This window comes from Ctenopharyngodon idella, chromosome 20 (assembly GCF_019924925.1).
Source record: "Ctenopharyngodon idella isolate HZGC_01 chromosome 20, HZGC01, whole genome shotgun sequence".
NCBI lineage: Eukaryota > Metazoa > Chordata > Actinopteri > Cypriniformes > Xenocyprididae > Ctenopharyngodon > Ctenopharyngodon idella.
The window spans coordinates 28,285,472-28,306,144 of record NC_067239.1 but is presented as its reverse complement, the minus strand read 5'-3'; the positions used below and the strand labels follow the sequence as shown (position 1 = coordinate 28,306,144).

General features: G+C 35.5%; 1 protein-coding gene across 1 annotated transcript in view; it reads left to right on the top strand.

Annotated features, from left to right (window-relative positions):
* LOC127502513 (kelch-like protein 29) overlaps window positions 1-20,673 on the top strand; it is a 269,801-nt gene that overhangs the window by 16,356 nt on the left and 232,772 nt on the right. The window contains 1 exon segment of the mRNA XM_051875482.1: window positions 4,267-4,335. The gene's annotated coding sequence lies outside the window, so the exon portion shown is untranslated.

The following is a 20,673-nucleotide window of genomic DNA, read 5'->3' as shown; positions in this document are numbered from 1 at the left end:
CCAAGACTGCACCTGAGGGGCTGTGCTTGCAATTAATACACTGTAAATTACTTTGTAGGAAATGTGTGTGTGGAATTGTAACTAACCAACCAAAGGCCTCATGAATTGGCTTTACGAGCGCAGTTCTGCTAGTAAGATGTAGGGGGATGTAGGCTTCATGCTTTAAGAAGTCAGAACTCTTGTAAGTTGTTTAAAATAGTAATAAATAGTATATAAATATACTAAAATAACACTGTAATAATAATACTGAAATAATGGCAGTGTTATTTTAGTATTATTTATATTCTTTTTATTAATATTTTGAATGAGCTTTTTTTAATTTTTAATTTTTTTTTTTAGTTTAAAGTTTAGTAATTTTGTTATGTGCTAAACTTATTGATTTGCCAAGTCAACATTTTTTAATTTTTGTTTGTTTTTTTAAGTTTAAGTTTTTCAAGTTAAATTTTTCCATCTAATATTTATATTTTATTTTACTTCAGCTTTATTTCAATTATCGAAAAATATTTTTTAATATTTTTAATTTTAGTTAACAATTAAAACACTGGCATGTGGAAAATATTTTTCTTAAATTAATGATTTATTTAATGATCTGGGTTTTCAAATGTATTAATATAATGTATAATTTGCAAATGTATTTTTTTTTTTTTATAAAATTCAGAAAATATTCTTTATTTACAAATAATAATTTTTACACAGATCAATTAAATTAATTTTATTGGAGTGCAAGATGAGTCATCAGTATTTTGGTCAATTTTCTTGAAAGAGAAAGACTTTGTGTGTTGTGTATACAAATAATTTGATCAATGTTTAGGCAAATAAGACCTCAAAGCTAATAAATAAATTCTAAAGCTACATTTCATGCATTGGGGAATTTAGCATAAGCATTACCTGGATATGAAATAAATGATACATGATTTATGCCTTATAGATGCTATATTTGAAGTCTGAGCACACACTAACACATTTTACACTGTGTACATACCAATAAATTAATTTCATTTCTGCTCTGCAGAGGATGGTTTGAATATCTATTTTTTATACTCCTGTTCTGGCAGTATTCATAATTGAAGATAATCTACCATGCATTTTCTTTATTAATTTAATTCCCCTTTATCTTGACATAAAATGTCTGTTTCCTTGACAAAGTGCAAATGAACGCTGGGAGCGAGACAGAAAAAGCAGAATTGTGCAAGTAGGAGCCAATGGGGACCTAAATGATCTTGAATGATTTAATGGAAGTACATTTCTCACTCCATGACAAAGTAAACATTCGTCCGTCTCTTTATTGTCTGTAAATACAGGGGGAAGACGTTCGAGACGGAGACGAAGGGGTCAGGAAATGTGCGAGATAAGCGTATAGAAGCGGAGACGAGGGAATCATTCTGTCCAGACGCAATCTGATGAGATCCTCTTCTGTGTCTCTAAAAGCATTAGGTTAGACAGTGATTGCATTCGAAATCCTATTAAGTTTATATAATCTGAAAAAGAAAGGATTATTACTCCCTATCAGTATTTTGTTCCTTTTCCTTTTGTGTGCCTGTAAAAGCTCGAAATTCACTTGATTTTCACTTGATTTACTGTGTCATGACTTCATCTTGATGGCTTTGTCATTTGATTGCACCATGTGACACTCAAATGAAGGTTGAGAAGCGAAGGATATTTATATGCCAGAGAAAAATTTGACGTGTCTACTCCATTAGAAGAGGTCTGGTTATCATTGCCTGAAAAGTCCTAGAGTCCTAAAAGTGCGTTTCTTTGGTGATATCCCATTTGAAGTGTGCAATGTTGTCATCGTATTTGCTTTTAGAGCAGGATGTTGCACTTTTTAAGTCATATTTCTCTTGTGCTACAGTAATATTATGCTTTTGTTGATATAGGCCATGTATCATTCATTACACAAGTAGCATGTTTTTTTTTACAAAGTCTTAGAGGCCGGAAATACTGTGTACTTTATGCTAGAATGCAAACGCAAATGTTTGGCAGATATGTTACAAAAGCTTAAAGGGTTAGTTCACCCAAAAATGAAAATTCTGTCATTTATTACTCACCCTCATGTCGTTCCACACCCGTAAGACCTTTGTTCATCTTCAGAACACAAATTAAGATATTTTTGATGAAATCCAATGGCTCAGTGAGGTCTGCATTTAAAGCAAGATAATTAACACTTCCAGATGCCCAGAAAGCTACTAAAGACATAATTAAAACAGTTCATGTGACTACAGTGGTTCAACCTTAATGTTATGAAGCGACGAGAATACTTTCTGTGCACCAAAAAAAACAAAATAACAACTTTATTCAACAATGTCTAGTGATGGGCGATTTCAAAACACTGCTTCATGAAGCTTCGAAGCTTTACAAATCTTTTGTTTTGAATCAGTGGTTCGGAGCGCGTATCAAACTGCCAAAGTCACGCCCCCCAGTGGTGAATGATTGAAATTTCGAAACACTTATGACGTAACGAAGCCTTGTTTACTGAAGTCACGTGACTTTGGCAGTTTGATACACTCCGAACCACTTATTCGAAAGTTCAAGTGTTAATTAATTATGTAGTGTTGCTGGCGATGCAGGTCTCACTGAGCCATCGGATTTCATCAAAAATATCTTAATTTGTGTTCCGAAGATGAATGAAGGTCTTACGGGTGTGGAACGACATGAGGGGTGAGTAATCAAGGACAGAATTTTCATTTTTGGGTGAACTAACTCTTTAAAGTCCCCCTATTGAGATCTTTCGGATATTACTTTTCATGTACATTACTTTCTTGACCCGCCCTCAAACACCGTACTTGTAGTTGAGGCCTGGAAGAGTTTGGTGTGTTTGTCAACATGTCAAGAAGACGCTGTTTTCTGCTATGTGAAAGCAAATCCACTTTGCTGCATTTCAAAAGGATGAGGACTCGAATTGATACGGTAAAACCGACACCTTTGTTGCTGTTCGTATCACTGTGTATCAATTCCTGAGGAAGCCGCTGGAGCTGAGATTCAGATATGGTAATGGGCGTTTCGTTTCCGGCACACGCCGTAAGCTGTAGACCAATCACAACAGAATGGGCAATCTGACCAATCAGAGCAGAGTAGGCTCTCGGAAAGGAGGGGTTTAGAGAGACTGAATCCTTAATTGAACTGTTTCAGACACAGTGAGAAAAGAGCTGATGAAGCAACGTATATTATGGGAAAATTGTGTTTTGTTTAGTTTTTTTACCTTGTATGAAATGGATAATCTTTCCCATGGTTTTTACTCATCCTTCCTAAACATCTTGGTATGTTTCCCTACTGTCACCTTTAGCTTGCTCACTGGAGGTTTTACAGCACTATTCTTTGTAATAAGCTGCTTCGGAATGAACTGTGTTGTGAAAAGTGCAAGACATATAAGATTGAATTGAATTGAACTGAAAACCCCTTTGCCGGAGAATCCCTTTGTGCTGCCTATCATGACAGATTTGAGTCTCATGAAGGTTTATGAACCAACCAAATATTACTATGCCATTTTTTGTACAGTTTACGCTTAAATCCAGAAGGTTTTGTTTCAACGATATACAGTACAAGACAATCTATTGGTCGATAAGTAAGCAAATTACACTGATCAAAACATCAGTAAATTTTGTCCATTTTGGACAGACTTTATTTTGAAAGACCCAGTCAAAAAGGCTGCATGTTTTTGATTAAAAATACAGTAAAACAGTAATATTGTGAAATATTATTATTACAATTTAAAGTAACTTTTCTATTTTACTATATTTTAAAATGTAATTTATTTGTGTGAATGCAAAGCTTAATTTTTAGCAGCCATTACTCTAGTCTTCAGTGTCACATGATGAATAGAACATTCAATAGAACAGTGTTTCAACAGTGTAAGAATCTTTCATAACATTACAAGGTTTGTACTGTCACTTTTGATCAGATTAATGTGTTCGTGATGAATAAAATTATATATATGTATAAAAACATACTCATCCAACTTATGAACTGTAGTGAATATGATAGTGTAATCCCAAAACAAACAAAAAAGGACTAGCCCACCCACTCATATTTTGCCTGTTTCAATAGTTTGTACAACTGCCTAAGATAAAATTGTGGTTTTGAATATTTAGTTTAGAGCTTTTCTATTATTGTTTTTAAGACACACTGTCTAACAGCAGTTACAGTTGGTACTAATTGCCGCAGTCTTCAATACACACTCTCTCACTCTCTCTCTCTCTCTCTCTCTCTCTCTCTCTCTCTCTGTCTCTGTCTGTCTGTTTACTGATCCTGTTCTCTTTGTCTTTGCAGGCGCACCTGAGTATACTCCAAAGATCTCATTAGTCTGTGATGAGCATCATCATCCAGCTCAGACCTAAGGTACCGCAATATCTCAAAAGATCCTATTTTATATCTTTACACCCTTGTGCCTGTCAAAAAGATACATCAGTTAGCTCATTTATTGCAGACTGTGTACAGCTGTGGTGTGTTTTTGTTCCCTTTTGTATTAATAGAACTTGTCTGGACCATTTGGTTGTTTTTTATTTTTTCTACTTGCATTGGAATAAGAGTGTTTTAGGGAAAAGAAAGTGTGGATGATCACACGTTTACCTGAATTCTTGTTAAGTGTATGTGGCAAATATTTTTATTTTTTGTATTTAAAGATTTTTTAAAATTTATTTATTTAATTAATTATTGGAACTGTTCATTTACATTAATTATAATTTGTGCATTTAATTGTTTAAAATTTATATAAAATATATATTGTTATTATAAAATATATTTTAACTATATGTTTTTTAATACAAAGCAATTTTTATGAAAAAAGTTTAACTTATATTTTTATTTTAAAATCACTAAATACACATTTTTGTATACTTTAAGATTACAGTACAAATCCAGTCCAGTCAGTCGCCCCATGCGAGATCTTTTACAAATTTCAGATCATAGAGGTCGATCAATTTGCAACGCTTCCCGATTATCATAAGTGGAATTCCATCACATTCCAATTAGCGGTTCTCCGTGGACACAGCTCTGGTGATTAAGCGGCGGGATTACATGCAACTAGACTGTCAGGAAAGCCACACCTCCTCAGCTCATGCGTCCCTCTCTGATTAAATGGAATTGATTTAATTGGGTTACCCCACTGCGAGGTCTGGCTAATGGGATGTGGAGCTTTTTGATCACTGGTACGCCGTGACCGGCTCTGACCCAGCTCAAGTGAAGCGGCACAGCTTTTTTGTTTGTGGTCAGTGTCTTGTGTGTTTGAAGATTAAGCCCCGCCCACCGGCGGTCAAGATTTTGTCATAATCCCTAATTAGAATTTGCGCTGTAGGAATCTGTGGCAACCTTTTCTCAAGATTCGGTAACAACCTTATCAACATGTAGTTTGAAGTTTAGTTCACCTAAAAATGAAAGTTGTTTCTGTGGAACACAAAATTAGGTGTTCTTTTCTGTTGATGTCATGCTCTAAAAATGACAAAAAAGCACCATAAAGGTAGCATAAAACATTTCATACACTATATTCCAAATCTCCTGAAGCTAATGATTGCTCTGTGGGAGGAACAGAATTAAATTTATGCCTCTATTCACTAAAATTCTTGTTCTCTGTAGTTTGAAGCCCCTGCTCACAAAGTAATTTCTTTCTATGAAAAAGAGCAACACAAAATTTGATCCTTTTGTGTCCCAAGGAAGAAAGAAAAACCATCCAGCTTTGAAGGTGACTGAATGATAGTAGCGACAGGACATCTGCTGCATATTCAAAAAACTGTGTGCATTTCATTTAGCAAAGATCTGAGATAGCATCAAAACTGCGAAAATTGAATTTCCCTCCAACGTACAACGTATTTTACTATGGTCGTACCGATTATAATCTTTTTAATCCTACAGATTTATAATGAATTTGTATTCTTGAATATGAAGTATAAGACATTTGCATGTGAAGGTAACCGTTGAGATGTCAACCTACTTTATTTGTTGAGGACAATTCACAAATTAAAAAAAGTTTTTTAGTCTGGTTCTCATGAGAGCACCTGGAGATTCAGGTTGGTGCTCACACTGCACATAGTGTGACCCATAAAAATAACTGTAAAAAATAAAATAATTAATAATAGCATTATTGCATTATTATTATTTAGTTTTTTTAAATAAAATAATAAACAAAATAATGAAGTGTTATAATATTATTATATTTTAAAATAGAGTATTAAATAAAAATACAATTAATAGTACGCTTAAAAATACAAGGCTAATATATACTTTTTCATTTTTTCACTTTTTTCTTTTTTTATATGAATTTTCAACATTTTCAAACCTAAAAAATATCACCCAAGACTATAGCCCAAGACTATATAAAAATATAGCCCAAGACTGGTTGCCCACTGAAGCTAAGCAGGGCTGATCCTCGTTAATACCTGGATGGGAGATCTCCTGGGAAAACTAGGTTGCTGCTGGAAGAGGTGTTAGTGAGGGCAGCAGGGGGTGCTCACCCTGTGGTCTGTGTGGGTCCTAACACCCCAGTATAGTGATGATGGGGACACTATACTGTCAGAAAGCACCATCCTTCAGATGAGACGTTAAACCGAGGTCCTGACTCTCTGTGGTCGTTAAAAATCCCAGGATGTCCTTCGAAAAGAGTAGGGGTGTTACCCTGACATACTGCCCAAATTTGCCCATTGGCCTCTGTCCATCATGGCCTCCTAATCACCCCCATACACTGATTGGCTTCATCACTCTGTGTCCTCTCCACCAATAAGCTGGTGTGTGGTGGGCGTTTCTGGCGCAATATGGCTGCCGTCGCATCATCCAGGTGGATGCTGCACATTAGTGGTGGTTGAGGAGATTATCCCTTCCGTATGTAAAGCGCTTTGAGTACCCAGAAAAGCGCTATATAAATGTAAGGAATTATTATTAAAATCAGCAAGCTTTTATTTTGGCTGGTTGACAGGAAGTAAGTATATACACTGCCGGTTTTAGCACTGCCGAGTGAAGCGCGTCAGTGAATATCACAGTTTTGCGTTTTGCTCTGAAACCGGCAGATTTATTATGAATGTGAGTTAAGAATGTGTCTGTTTCAGCTCAAAATACCCCACAGATCATTTATTATAGCTTGTCCAATTTGCCCCTATTTGGGTGTGAGCAAAAACACGCCGTTTTTGTGTGTGTACATTTAAATGCAAATGAGCTGCTGCTCCTGGCCTGCTTTCCAAAAGAGGGCGGAGCTTAAACATCTCGCGCTTCGGTTGATCAACAACAACAAAGCTGGAGAATCTCACGCAGCCAAAATGAGGATTGTCAGTAACGGTGTTCAGCCTTACATTGTTCAAACTGGAGTCGGACACTAATGGCCTCACCCCCTTTGTTGCGTGTTCCCGGGGGCGGGGTTTATGTAAATTTTGGGGTTTGTGATGTCACCAACCCAGGAAGAAGCTCGTTGTAGTCCCTACCAGCCGTTTGTTGTAGTCTTTAAAAAGTGATTTCTGTAAAAGAAAATATCTCCCTTTGCATCGAACTTTGAGCGTCATAACTTTGCAGATGTTGTTTATGCTCAAACAGCAACATTACACACTAACTAAAGTTAAAAAAGTGAAATCATAATCAAGGACCCCTTTAAATTCACATTGACTATTTTGTTCTTGAAAGTGAAAAGGGTCTTTTTCATTTGACTGTTGTATTTGTTTTGATGAATTAGGTTATAAAAATGAGGCTGGTCTGATGCATAGCCTTGATTGTTGGTTGCTGCATTGAAATGAAAATCAAGTATCATTACTCTTAACAAGTCATTTTACTCGCTGGCCATCGGTCACCTCGCATTTTCTTAAAGTGCTCCCCCGAACTGCATAATTGGAGAGTCCCTGCGCTAAGTAAAATGTTAAACTAACTGAGAAAATTGCACCGCCAACATCATTTGAGCCCTTCAGAGTCTTTTAATTTCTCATCAATTCGACTGCTGTTGTGTTCAACCTCATATCAGAAACGGTTAGCAATTTGAGGCTCATTGAAGTCATTTTCATGGCAAATTTCAATCCCTTACTTGGGAGGCGATATCGTGCAATTGGGCCGCTTTTGCTTTCGTTATGAGCAAAATGAAGTTGCCTGCTGAAAGAAAGTGTGAAAATGTTTGATAATAATCACGAAATAGCTTGTCCCTCGTCTTTTTAAAGAAGCTGAGAGGCTTGTACGATGTGCAAACTCATAATTATTCATTTTTTTGCATATCATGTTCATTTGCGTTCACAAAAACTGCTGTGTTTTGACACCTCCACGTACCCACCCACTCTCCCCATGATTAAGACATCTCTGGCACGGTCGGGGTTATCCGTGTGCCATGGTGGCGGCACCCCCTGGGGACTTGCACACAGCAGGGGTCAAAACATGTCATCTCACGCAAGCCATTGAGCCTAATGCGTGAGACGGAGCTACGCGTGCAGGCTATCGCTCGGGAGCGCTCATCGTACTGTTTAAGGCCCATTAGGGACTGTGCTTTAGCATAAACACCATCTGAACGGATAGGGAACTACAGAGAATTCCAGGCAAGCGTCCAAGTGCCAAGCTCTTTACAGGGAATGTTGCATTTATGTGCAGATGGTGACACGGTGTAGCATGTTGGTGTGATTCAGTGCGTGGAATTTAAAAACGACCATTGCAAAGATTAAGAGACTATATAAATGTATTTATTTATGCTTATTTCTTTTCTTTTTTTTAGTATTGGGCTGAAATGTGACCTGGACATGTTCATTCTTAGATTTTGCTGTTAACTTTCATCAGTGCATATTATTCTAACGAAAAGAAAATCTAATATTTTATCATATCAAAACAATGGATTTGGCTCACTCAACCTCTGAAAAAAGCTGTTTCAGAGGTTGAGTGAGCCAAATTCATTGTTTTGATATGATACAATTTTTTCAAGTAACTAGGCAAAAATGATTTTAACCAATGAAATCAAAGCACATTTTTCGTCATCCAATCAAATTCGGAAGGATAAAATGAAGACCTGCACTTCAATTCATGCTTTCATTCTGTTTTATAGAAATGACAGAAGTTAAAGCATTGTGGTTGTGAATGCTAATTTATGTTGTTTTTTTAACATCAACTGCGTTTAAAACTCATTTTATTTTCGTAACGTGAAATGTGACTATACATAGAAAATGATTGGGAGTTATGAATGATATGATATGATATGATATGATATGATATGATATGATATGATAGGATAGGATAGGATAGGATAGGATAGGATATGATTCAAAAGAATTTGGTGATGCCAGTCAAACATTTTTTCAGAAACAGAGCAAATTATTTTCTGATGAAATACAATATACATTTTTATTTATGTACATTTTTATTTTCTATAAAATAATGTTTTATAAAAAATATTTTAAAATATATATTTTTATTTTATTTTAATAAAATTATTTTATTTTAATAACTTATTTTAATAAAACTTTATTTTATTATATATATTATAGATAATATATATTTTTAAATACATATTTTATATATTATATATAATATTTATAATATTTTATATTTCATAAATAATATATTTTATATACATATATATAATATATTATAAAATTATAATATAATATATATAATATATATTATATAAATATTTATATATTATGTAAATATTTATATATCATATTTTAAAATATCTATTATTTTTTAATACATTTAATCTTCACATTTAATTATTTATAAAAATATTTCAGTCATTCATTCATTCATTTTTTTATTTTTATTTTAATAAAATTATTTTACTTTAATAACTTAAAGTAAAAACGTTATTTTATTATTTTATATATATATATATATATATATATATATATATATATATATATATATATATATTTTTTTTTTTTATTATTTATAAAAATATTTCATTCATTCATTCATTTTATTCTTATTTTATTTTAATAACTTATTTTTAATAAAACTTTATTTTATTCTTATAATATATTATAATATATATAGAGAAAATAAAAATTTATTACTGGAGATATATATATATATATATATATAATAATATTTTATATATAATGGCCTGTATGCCATTATTCTACTTTTTGTGTTGCACAGAAAAAAATGACTGCTGTTGGGTTTAAAACGACATGAATATAAGTAAATAATTGACCAAATAATGCTTCTTTTTGGGTGAACTGTTGCTTTAAGAAATCAAATAGGTTACACATTGAGTTCATGTTGTTTTTATGAGCTAGTGTGTAAAAGGATCAGATTGAGAGTACAAACTGAAGGGTAAGGACAGCGCTGATGGATGGGTTGACTCCGAGGAGAACGTTCCCGTTTCCTCTCCAAATGTCAGCGTTCACAAACTTCAGAGACTGTGTCACCTGCACTGTCATTGATCGGCTAAGCCGGCCACTTCATCTCCTGTTTTATGGATGACTGAGCGAAAGATCGCGGCCTCTGTGGAACACAGTATCCCTGGATCTGTGCCTTGACACGGCTAACCTGAGCTAGAGCCGCGGGGAAGGGTTACAGCGAGTGCACGCTTAGCGAGTCTGCTTGTTTTCAGGGTGTTTAAATGTGCTTCAGAATGGATTTTCCCAGTTTGTATGCTCTCAGTTGTTCATTAATTCAGCCAGCATGTAATCTTATTAACTGAAGTGGCTCACAGTGAGGCATTTCAACCGGCTGTGACATATCATGACATTTGAACCAGACGTGGACCGCCGTTTGACATTTTCACATTTCCATAATAACATAATCAGGCACTTCAGATCTTCTGAATGAATTCAATCTCGGACAGTGTGTGAGGGAGAACTTGAGAACTTTCTAGGCATCAAATAAACGATCTAACCTGTCATAACAGCCTAAATAAGAGGTAAATCTTTGGCCCGTCAGCGCGTCCTCAGATCGAGACAGACCGTCTTTTCTGGCTGCCCATTGACAGGTAACATCTCCGAAGGCCCTGGTGCCCTCTTACTCTGCCAGTCAATCTGTCTTGCTTTTGCGCACTTTCGTCCCGTCACTCAAACACCTGCTATATTTAAACTGTCAGAACACAGTCTAATATTTGGAATTTGTGCTTAAGTTCAACACAGTGCCACTCAAGACTGTCAGCTGTTGACTTGACTTTGGATTAAAGACGTTTACTGGTTTATCGCAGCGTGTGGTGGTTAAGCTGTTTTTCGGTGTCCTGTCTTCAACTTTGCTGGTTACTTAACAGTTAATCGTTAAAATGCATGCAGATGCGTTTGCTGTTGTACTCTGTCTAATTGGAAAGACAATGTCGTAAAATGTTCATTTTGTCCCATATCAACACGTGAATCTCTCGTGAATGTGGCTGTTGCTGGTCTGGTAAGGGGACCAATAGTGTTCTAGGCAGCATTTGATTGGACAAAGTTGTGTATTATTTGTACAAGATGAGTCATCTGTGTTTTTGGTCCATTTTCCCAGAAAATTTAATTAGTATTTAATAATAATAATAAATTCAGATTTTGTAATAGTAATAATAATGTATTATTATATTAATTTTACAATATTTTATATATGCTTTTTTGTGAATAATAAAAATAAAAATACTTATTAGTAGTAATTTTACATTAATTTTATAATAATAATCATAATAATAATAATTGGATTTTGTAATGATAGTAATAATAATGTATTATTATTATTATTATATTAATTTTACAATGTTTTATACATGCTTTTTGTGAATAATAAAAATAATACTTATTAGTATTAGTCATTTTACAGTAATTTTATAAAGTATTAGTCATTTTACAGTAATTTTATAATAATAACAATAATAATAATAAATAATAATAATAATAAATTTGGTTTTTGTTATGATGGTAATAATAATGTATTATTATTATATTAATTTTACAATATTTTATACATGATTTTTTGTGAATAATAATAAAAATAATAGGCTAATACTTATAAGTAATTTTACAGTAATTTTATAATGATGATAATAATAACAATAGCTAATACTTATTATTATTATTATTATTATTATTATTTTTATTATTTATTTTTTGTTTCATGTTATGTTTGAATAGAAGAGAACAGATTTCCTACTCTTTATCTGCTTTGGGTCTTATGGCATGATTATTGTAGTTAGGTTTCACTGCTGCAGAAAAAGGGAAATTGAAACGGATGCCCTTTACTATAAAAATATACAATTATGCGTATGAAGATTAATATCAGTGGTGTTCCTACAAATGAGATTTAGTTCGTTTTATTTATATGCAAAGTAGAAATTAAAATGTCATGCATATGATTGCTGGTTGGGCCGCCAAAATGCATTTTCATTAATTCATTAAAAAATTGCACTAAATCCTTGAATTATTGTGCAGTCTATTGCAAAACGCAGCCTACCGTACACAGTGCACTGTTTCATAATTTTGGGGCTCTTCATTTTTCATTATATAACAGAAAATATGCTGTTTATCATGGAGGGTGCGGACTGTATTACCTGTCCTGTAGCGTGACCGAGGGCTTGGGTGTGAAAAATTGCACAAATGAGGCACGAAAGCACCTTCAAAACACACAGTGGAAAGATCGGGACCGTAATGGGTCTTAGCAAAGCAGTCCCAAAAAGATTGAAATTTCAGTAACACTCCCGACACGTTCTCTGGAATCACAATTCATGTGCTTTTATATACTAAGTAAGTATTTTGATGGACATCCAGCCCGTTTGCTTATCTTGGGTTCCTGTCGACCTTACTACTGTTTCATGCTGTAAATGATCCCAGAACAGACGTGTTTCGGACGCGCTGCGGTGCCGTGGTGCTGATGAAGTGTTTTATGGGATGCGGTGTGATGTGCTGAAGGGCTTCTCAGAAAAACCCCATGACATTTAAGGTATGACAGAAGGTTGAGAGGTTAGCCTTCATGTTTGTTTTGATGGTTCTTGTTAGCGTTTTTCACCCCAGCACGACATCCATTAGCTGGGTTTGCGGTGCCATTAAAGGGATTCCAGGGAGATTTACAGAGCGGCTACATGTGCTGAACAGATGCTCAGCGCTCTATAGGTGGAGAAATGTTTGAGAATCTATATCTGACCTTGTGCCATTTCTATGGATATTGATTCCTTTAAAGGTGTGAAATGCATGGACATGTTTAGTCAGCATGGAGGTCAAATGTACCCCATTTACTTTCTTAAAGGCTCCTAGTTTTGTTTTGGAGGTCTCCAACAATAGGTTATATGCATCCAAGGTCACAAAACACTTTCATTTTCTCATAATATACACTGCAGCACTTTTCTCACAGTGTCTGAGATAGTTCAATAAAGATTTGATCTCTGCAAACCCCTCCTTTCCAAGAGCCTACACTGCTCTGATTGGTCAGATGGCCCTGTGTGTTGTGATTGGTCTACTGCTTACAGTTCATGTCTGAAATGAAACATCCATTACCATATCTGAACTCCAGAGGCTTCCTCAGCTCTTACGATGTAACAATGGTGTCGGTTTTACCATATCAATTAGAGCGCGAGTCCTCGTCCTTTTGAAGTGCATGCAAAGTGGAGTTGCTTTCACAGCACAGAAAACAGCGTTGTCGACAACACCATCCAAACTCTTCCAGTCTCAGCTACAACTACAGTGTTTGAGGGCAGCCAATGAAGACAATAGGCTGGCATTATGCAAATTTGTTGCAAACCTGCATAAGTGGATGCGATAAGATTGCAGCGACAAACAATTTGTCTGTCCACACTAGACGCGACAAGACTGTGAGACGCGATAGTCAATCAAAAATCACAGCCAATCAGAAGAGCGTGTGGGCTGGTGCAAGCGTGTATGCGCGTGCAAGCTCCCAGCACTCGCATAATCAAATTCATGAATATTACACCGTTTTGCCATCTTGGCAGTGCGTCACCGCGCGAACAGAAAATGTGCGGGACGTGGGTGGAGCTGAGGTGACGTGACGGCAGCAGATAAACGGCTAGTGGTGACATCAGCGGCAATCCACCTGTCACTCAAGTGACCGCACCCTTAATTATGCAGAACTTTAAGGCTTAATAGAATTTAAATGGATGAGTTATAAAAAAATTCACCCCCCTCACAGTTGTCATGAAGGGCAAAATTAGCTATATAGACCAAAACCACAATTTGTACCAGGCTGTAAACATGTTTTTTTCTGTTATAAAGTTGGGCATTTTAACATGGGGCTTAATAAGATTCTGCTCTCTTTTGGAGCCTGTCCCTAGCGGCCAGTCGATGAATTGCAGTTTAAGTCACTTCCGTATTGGCTTCAAGAGAAACGGTTGCCGCTTGGTTAGGACAAAATCTCTGATTAACATTGAAAAGATACCTTTTATTACGTGTCGCGGCGTTGCGTCACACGTAGTTAAAACACGGTGTCTTTGCCCTGGCTTTGACTTTATATAAGGAAGAAAACATAACATAGTTTACGCTGAATCTTGTTGCAACTTGCATGTTTCCTAACAACTTTTACCATTTTAGTAGAAAATTTGCCACCTATGATACCTAATTTTTTTTCTCTCTCCTTACATTACACGTTAGGACCGTTTCAAATACCATTTCTCTATTTCAAATAAATAGAGCTTTCTATTCACCAAAGAATACATAAAGCAGAATGTATCACAGTTTTTACAAAAATATGAAGGAGCACAAGTGTTTTCAACATTGATAATAATAATAAATGTTTTTTGAGCAGCAAATCAGCGTATTAGAATGATTTCTGAAGGATCAAGTGACACTGAAGACTGGAGTAATGATGCTGAAAATTCAGCTTTGCATCACAGAAATAGAAAATAGAAAACAGTTATTTTAAATTGTAATAATATTTCACAATATTACTGTATTTTTGATTAAATAAATACAGCATTGGTGAGCATAAGAGACTTCTTTCAAAAAGATAAAAAATTGTAATGTTTCCAAACTTTTGACAGCTACTGTAAATAATAGAATATACCATTTAATGACTGTTTAGAAACTTTTATGGCTCATAAATAAAAATAATAACTAGTTGTTTACATAGCTCAAATAGCATCTTCATCTTCATCATATGTCTCCTGGCATCTATATCACATATTACCAGGAAGAGCAGTGCACAGATGTCACACGTCAAAGCTTAACTTCTTTGTATGTATCATTGCTCTTTTCCTCTGGGGTGTTTTAAGCTTGACCTTATTCAATCTGATGATGTGGGCCTCAGTAGATCTTCAGACCCGCCCCGTCTGCCTTCCCATAAAAGCCATTAGAGGAATTGCTGCGCTTTTATAAAAATCTGCCCTTTGAGTACAGCATGATGGAGTTGGGTATGGAGACGACACATGCGGCATTGAGCTCCGAGGCCGCCCACTCCCAAACGACCCCCATTTTCAGACAATCAAGCTTCATCTCGTTAAGATACATGATTGTTGACCTTCAGCTGAGGCACAGAGTTTATGAGATTTCCCTTAACCTGATTCTGTGTTTTTATTGGCTCAGTGTTGATGTCAATCGCCTTGTCTCTCCTCAGGTCTGTAATACAGATGCACCAGCCATCAGTCAATGTAACAGACTGAATAGGAAATGTAGAATAGGAGCAGGTAGGGTGAATTCTCTCTGATAATGCAGTCTAGAGGGCTGATTGGGTGTGTGTGTGTGTGTGTGTGTGTGTGTGTGTGTGTGTTGGGGGTGGATAGATAGCAGACAGACAGAATAGTAAGCTATTTTCAGAATGGAAGTGTACTGCATACTGCATACTAATTTTATGTGAATGAAACGTTTCAACATGTGGCATACAGTTATTACCTTGGAAATGCATGTATGTTGCAATTTAAAGGTAACAATATTTAACTTCGGAGCATTATGAATCAGTGTGTCGAATCATGATTCAGATCGTGTGTCAAACCGCCAAACTGCTGAAATCACGTGACTCTGGCACTCCAAACCGCTGATTCGACACGCTGATTCATAACACTCCGAAGCTTCATGAAGCAGTGTTTTGAAATCAGCCATCACTATATAAGTCGTTATTTTGTTTTTCTGGCGCAGCAAAAATATTCTTGTCGCTTTATAATATTAATATTGAACCACTGTACTCACATGAACTGATTTAAATATGTTTTTAGTACATTAATGGATCTTGAGAGAGGAAATGTCATTGCTGGCTATAGGGGGCTCACTGAGCCATCGGATTTAAAAATATCTTAATTTGTGTTCCGAAGATTAACGAAGGTCTTACGGGTGTGGAACGGCATAAGGGTGAGTAATAAATTACATTATTTTCATTTTTGGGTGAACTAACCCTTTAACAGAAGTCCAAATGGGGTGACAGTGACATAATAGTGACAACTAGTGATTTTTTTTTTTTTTTGGAAAATTGTGTATATCGCTAATTGTATTGTGAAATATAATAGTATTAGTATAATAATAGTATTCGCTAATTCGGCAAATGTAGAAGGTCACACTACTATTCTATGCAGAAAACATACAGAAAATGCTAATACTATATTAGGTAGACATACTGTAATGTTTGCTTCAAAAATAGTTCAAGTGCTATGGTAGTATGCCATTCCAAACATACCCATGGTTTGAATCCCAGGCCTGGCAAGCGAGAACAATCAAACAAGAATGGTCTGAATTTCTGGCAAGTTAACAGCATAGCCTGAATGCTGCACAGTGCCACTTATAACAGCTCTCAAGTCAGGCCCACAATTTTAAGAAGTTTGCACTATGGCTGACCTTCTGCCTTGACCTCCACGAAACTTCCCTTGCTGGAAATATACTACAATAAAAGTGAAATGTGCTTGTGGGGAGAGGATAGGAATAACACCTTCTGTTTTGATGGGTTACAATATCAAATCAGAGCCCCAGGACCAACGTGCTGCGGGGTTACCAGAGAAAAACAGCATTCATATAACGTTTTTATGTTTTTTTTTTTTTTTTTTTTTTTTTTTTTTAAGAGGTCAATAATAGGTTGTAGGGAATTTCATAACATAAAAGTTATAACAGTTATATATTAAGTTATATGTTATGTGATGTGATGTGATGTGATGTGATGTGTTTATTACAATCCCGGGACAGTTACATGACAATCTTTGTTTTCTTAAACAATATAATATAACATAACATAACATAACATAACATAACATAACAAACTAGCAACATAACATAACATAAACTAGCAACATAACATAACATAACATAACAAACTAGCAACATAACATAACATAACATAACATAACAAACTAGCAACATAACATAACATAACATAACAAACTAGCAACATAACATAACATAGCATAACATAAACTAGCAACATAACATAACAAACTAGCAATATAACATAACATAACAAACTAGCAACAAAACATAACACAACATAACATAACATAACAAGCTAGCAACGTAACGTAACGTAACATAACATAACAACAAACTAGCAACATAACATAACATAACATAACAAACTAGCAACATAACATAACATAACATAAACTAGCAACATAACATAACAAACTAACAACATAACATAACATAACATAAACTAGGAACATAACAAACTAGCAACATAAAATAACAAAATGTTATATATATGTTATTTTTTATATGTTATGTTATGTTATTTTAATTTTATTTTAATTGAACTTTTTGCCCTCCTTTATTACAATCCCGGGACAGTCACATAACATAAAACATATCATAAAACATATCATAAAACATTTTTTTTTCTTTAAAGCCCTACAAAATTATCAAAATGATTTTAATTCAGAAATTGAAAACATGTTTATCATATAAGAAGTGTATTTAATTCATTGTCATAATTATAATTTTTTTTAAATATCTAGTGCATAGCTTTGAAATGCTTAATTGATCCAGACAAACAATGAGCATCACATTGACCCATTAAAGAAATATTTACAAATACAAGTTATGTTCTTTCGACAACACCTCATTTTATAGCTTTATTAAAAAGTAAAAAGCAAAAATTGTGTTTACAGTACATTTACAATGGACATACACAGGGCAACACAATAGACATTAAAAAGCACAGTTTTAAATGTATAGTCATAAAACTTAATGTGACTAGTGAGACTAGTATGAAGATTATTAATCTTCTGTGTAATGTTAAATCCAAGCTTTACATTTTGAATTTTAAACCCTCTGCTCTTTCGTGTTCACTTCATTGTAAGGGTGTTATTGCAACTGCAATTTTTTTCAAAAAAAGGAATAGAAAAAGGAAAAAATATATTTTCTGTGATAATCAACATGCTGTTGTTAGAGCTTAACTGGTATTATATCCAGCACATGCCTTTAACTGAAATCCGCTCACGTGTAGGAATCCTTTGTGTCCTTATATCCTTCATATGTTCTTGACCCTCATGGATTTTTCTTTTCACTTTATTTCCCTCTGTACCTATTTTGAAAAGCGCTTTTTATTTCAGTTGTTCAAATCAATATGTTTCCCTATTGGGGACAAGTCTTGGATATTTCTGTCAGCAGAAGAGGATGTGATGGTTGTCATTTCTTTTAATTGCTGCTGGCAATGCCAAATATTGCTGAAGCTAAAGTGGGTCAGAGTTGTGCGGCCGGTGCGGTCACTGCGGCAGGATTTGGAAGAGATCTGCTTCTCTTTAGACGCCCTTATGTGCTTACGGCAACATAAACAGTCAGCTTTGGGATTAATGCATAATGCTGAGACTTTAACAAATGAAGTGTAATAAATTGAAAAAATAAGATAGATTTAATGCAATTAATCATACCCCCTGAACTATGCATAATTTTCTTTTTCATCAAAAGAGGAAATCAAGCTTGAAGTACCACCTTCATCTGCTTGCATGTTAGTGATAGGCTTATGTTTAATATATTGACTTCTCAAGCCATTTTTGTCAATTTGCTCGCCTGCCACAATGTCTGTCTGTCTGTCTATCCATCCATCCATCCATCCATCCAGTCTTCAGTGTCACATGATCCTTCAGAAGAAGAAACATTTCTTATTATTATCAATGATGAAAACAGTTGTGCTGCTTAATTTTTTTGTGGACACCATGATACTTGTTTTAAAGGATTCTTTGTTTAATAGAAAGTTATATAGAACACAGTTATATAGATACTATCACTTTTGATCAATGCATTCTTTGCTGAACGAAAGTATTAATGTCATTAAAAATTTTAATCTTAGTGACCTGAAACATTTGAACAATAGTGTGCATGTGTAAATGTAAACAAGCCTGTTCCAGCTCCTCTCGTGAGTGCCGCGGCCCCTCTCTGCTGCTTATTTATGGCCCTAGTCAGTCGTTTTAGCCAGGTATGTGAGGGTCGGCTGAGCTGTGAGGTTCTGCACACAGCAGCGGAGGTGTAGGAATGTTTGGACCAGGAATACGCACGCCTGCATTTTTCGCTTTCCTCCGTTAATGGGCCATGAGGTGAACCGGGGGACTGTAAAACCCGAACGCTGGGGTTCAACAGGCGTTACACATCTCCGTGGTTGTGGCCAGACAGATGGGGAAGCCATCACGCGGACAAGACTTCCTGCAGATCTGCATTCCGACACAGGCGCTGAAAGACCCTCAATCTCTTCGGCACAATGAGACTTGCGCTCCTCTGAGGTGAATTAAAATGAAGGACGGACGGACGAATCGGTCTTAAAGGTGAAGTGTGTCTTTATAAAATGTTTTTACTTGTTAAATATGCAGAAACAATGAGTTAAGTTTGGAGGCGGGACTATCTGTTTGTTGAACCAATGGGAGGCTTTGGGAAACATTTTTAAACCCTTTTGTTGATGCTAGTAGTGCAGAAATGATACACCTTTAGAAATGTGAAAGAGAAGTTATCTCAACCACAAAGCCTTTAAGTAAAAAAACCTAGGTTTTTCGTCTCTCATTCTCATTCACTCTGCCTTTTGTGTCTTTTGGCCTTCATATACAGATTCCAGGGACAATCCAGATTTTTCTTTCTGTTAATGGCGATTCAAAGTTCACATTGGCGAAACTTCACTCGTTTCTTTGGAGGCCAGAGAGGTTAATGATACTCCGGAGCACAATAATTTGCTCATGGACAAACATTTAAAGAAGTTTAACTTGTTTTCGTGGATATCTTTCTGCATCGGCGACAGACGAGGGCTCTTTTGCGAACCCACACCTTTTAAATACTTTGTAAGAGGGCTTTTTTTTGTCTATTCTTGTCTTCCAGTTCCATTTTTCAGGGGCTTTTTCAGCTTCCAAGCATCTGCGCCAAGCACGCTCCGTTTTCATAGCACTTCATTCTATTCAAATGTGAAAGCCAAGCAATCAGCTTGGATGGCATTGACATGTGCGCTCAGAGACTGGATTTGAGAGGCAAATTTCTCTTCATGATTCCGCCTCCCGGCGAACAGATTGTACATCGAAATTTTGCCGACTGTGTCTTTCGCCTCCTCCTCTGGCGGCTTGCAGTCGATGCCAGCGTCGTAAACTGAGATTGACAAAGAATTTTTGCGAGGGTGGCTGCTTCATTCATATGCATGTGTGTACACACTGGGTAGTTTGTTTTCTTTCTGACAATGCCATTTGAGTTCACCAATCAATGCATTGCAGCGACACTGTCATTCCTAATGGAACTGAAAGAGCATCATCTGTTCATGCCATTTAATCTATGTATCATAACACTTAATCATCTGTTGGTGGAATTAAACATATATAACTTTCTGGCTTACAGTTTAGCAGAACCAAGCATTTTCACAACAGTTTACTTACTTTACATTCACTCAGCTGAGACTCAGTTTAATCAATATTGCTCGCAGATAACACATCTT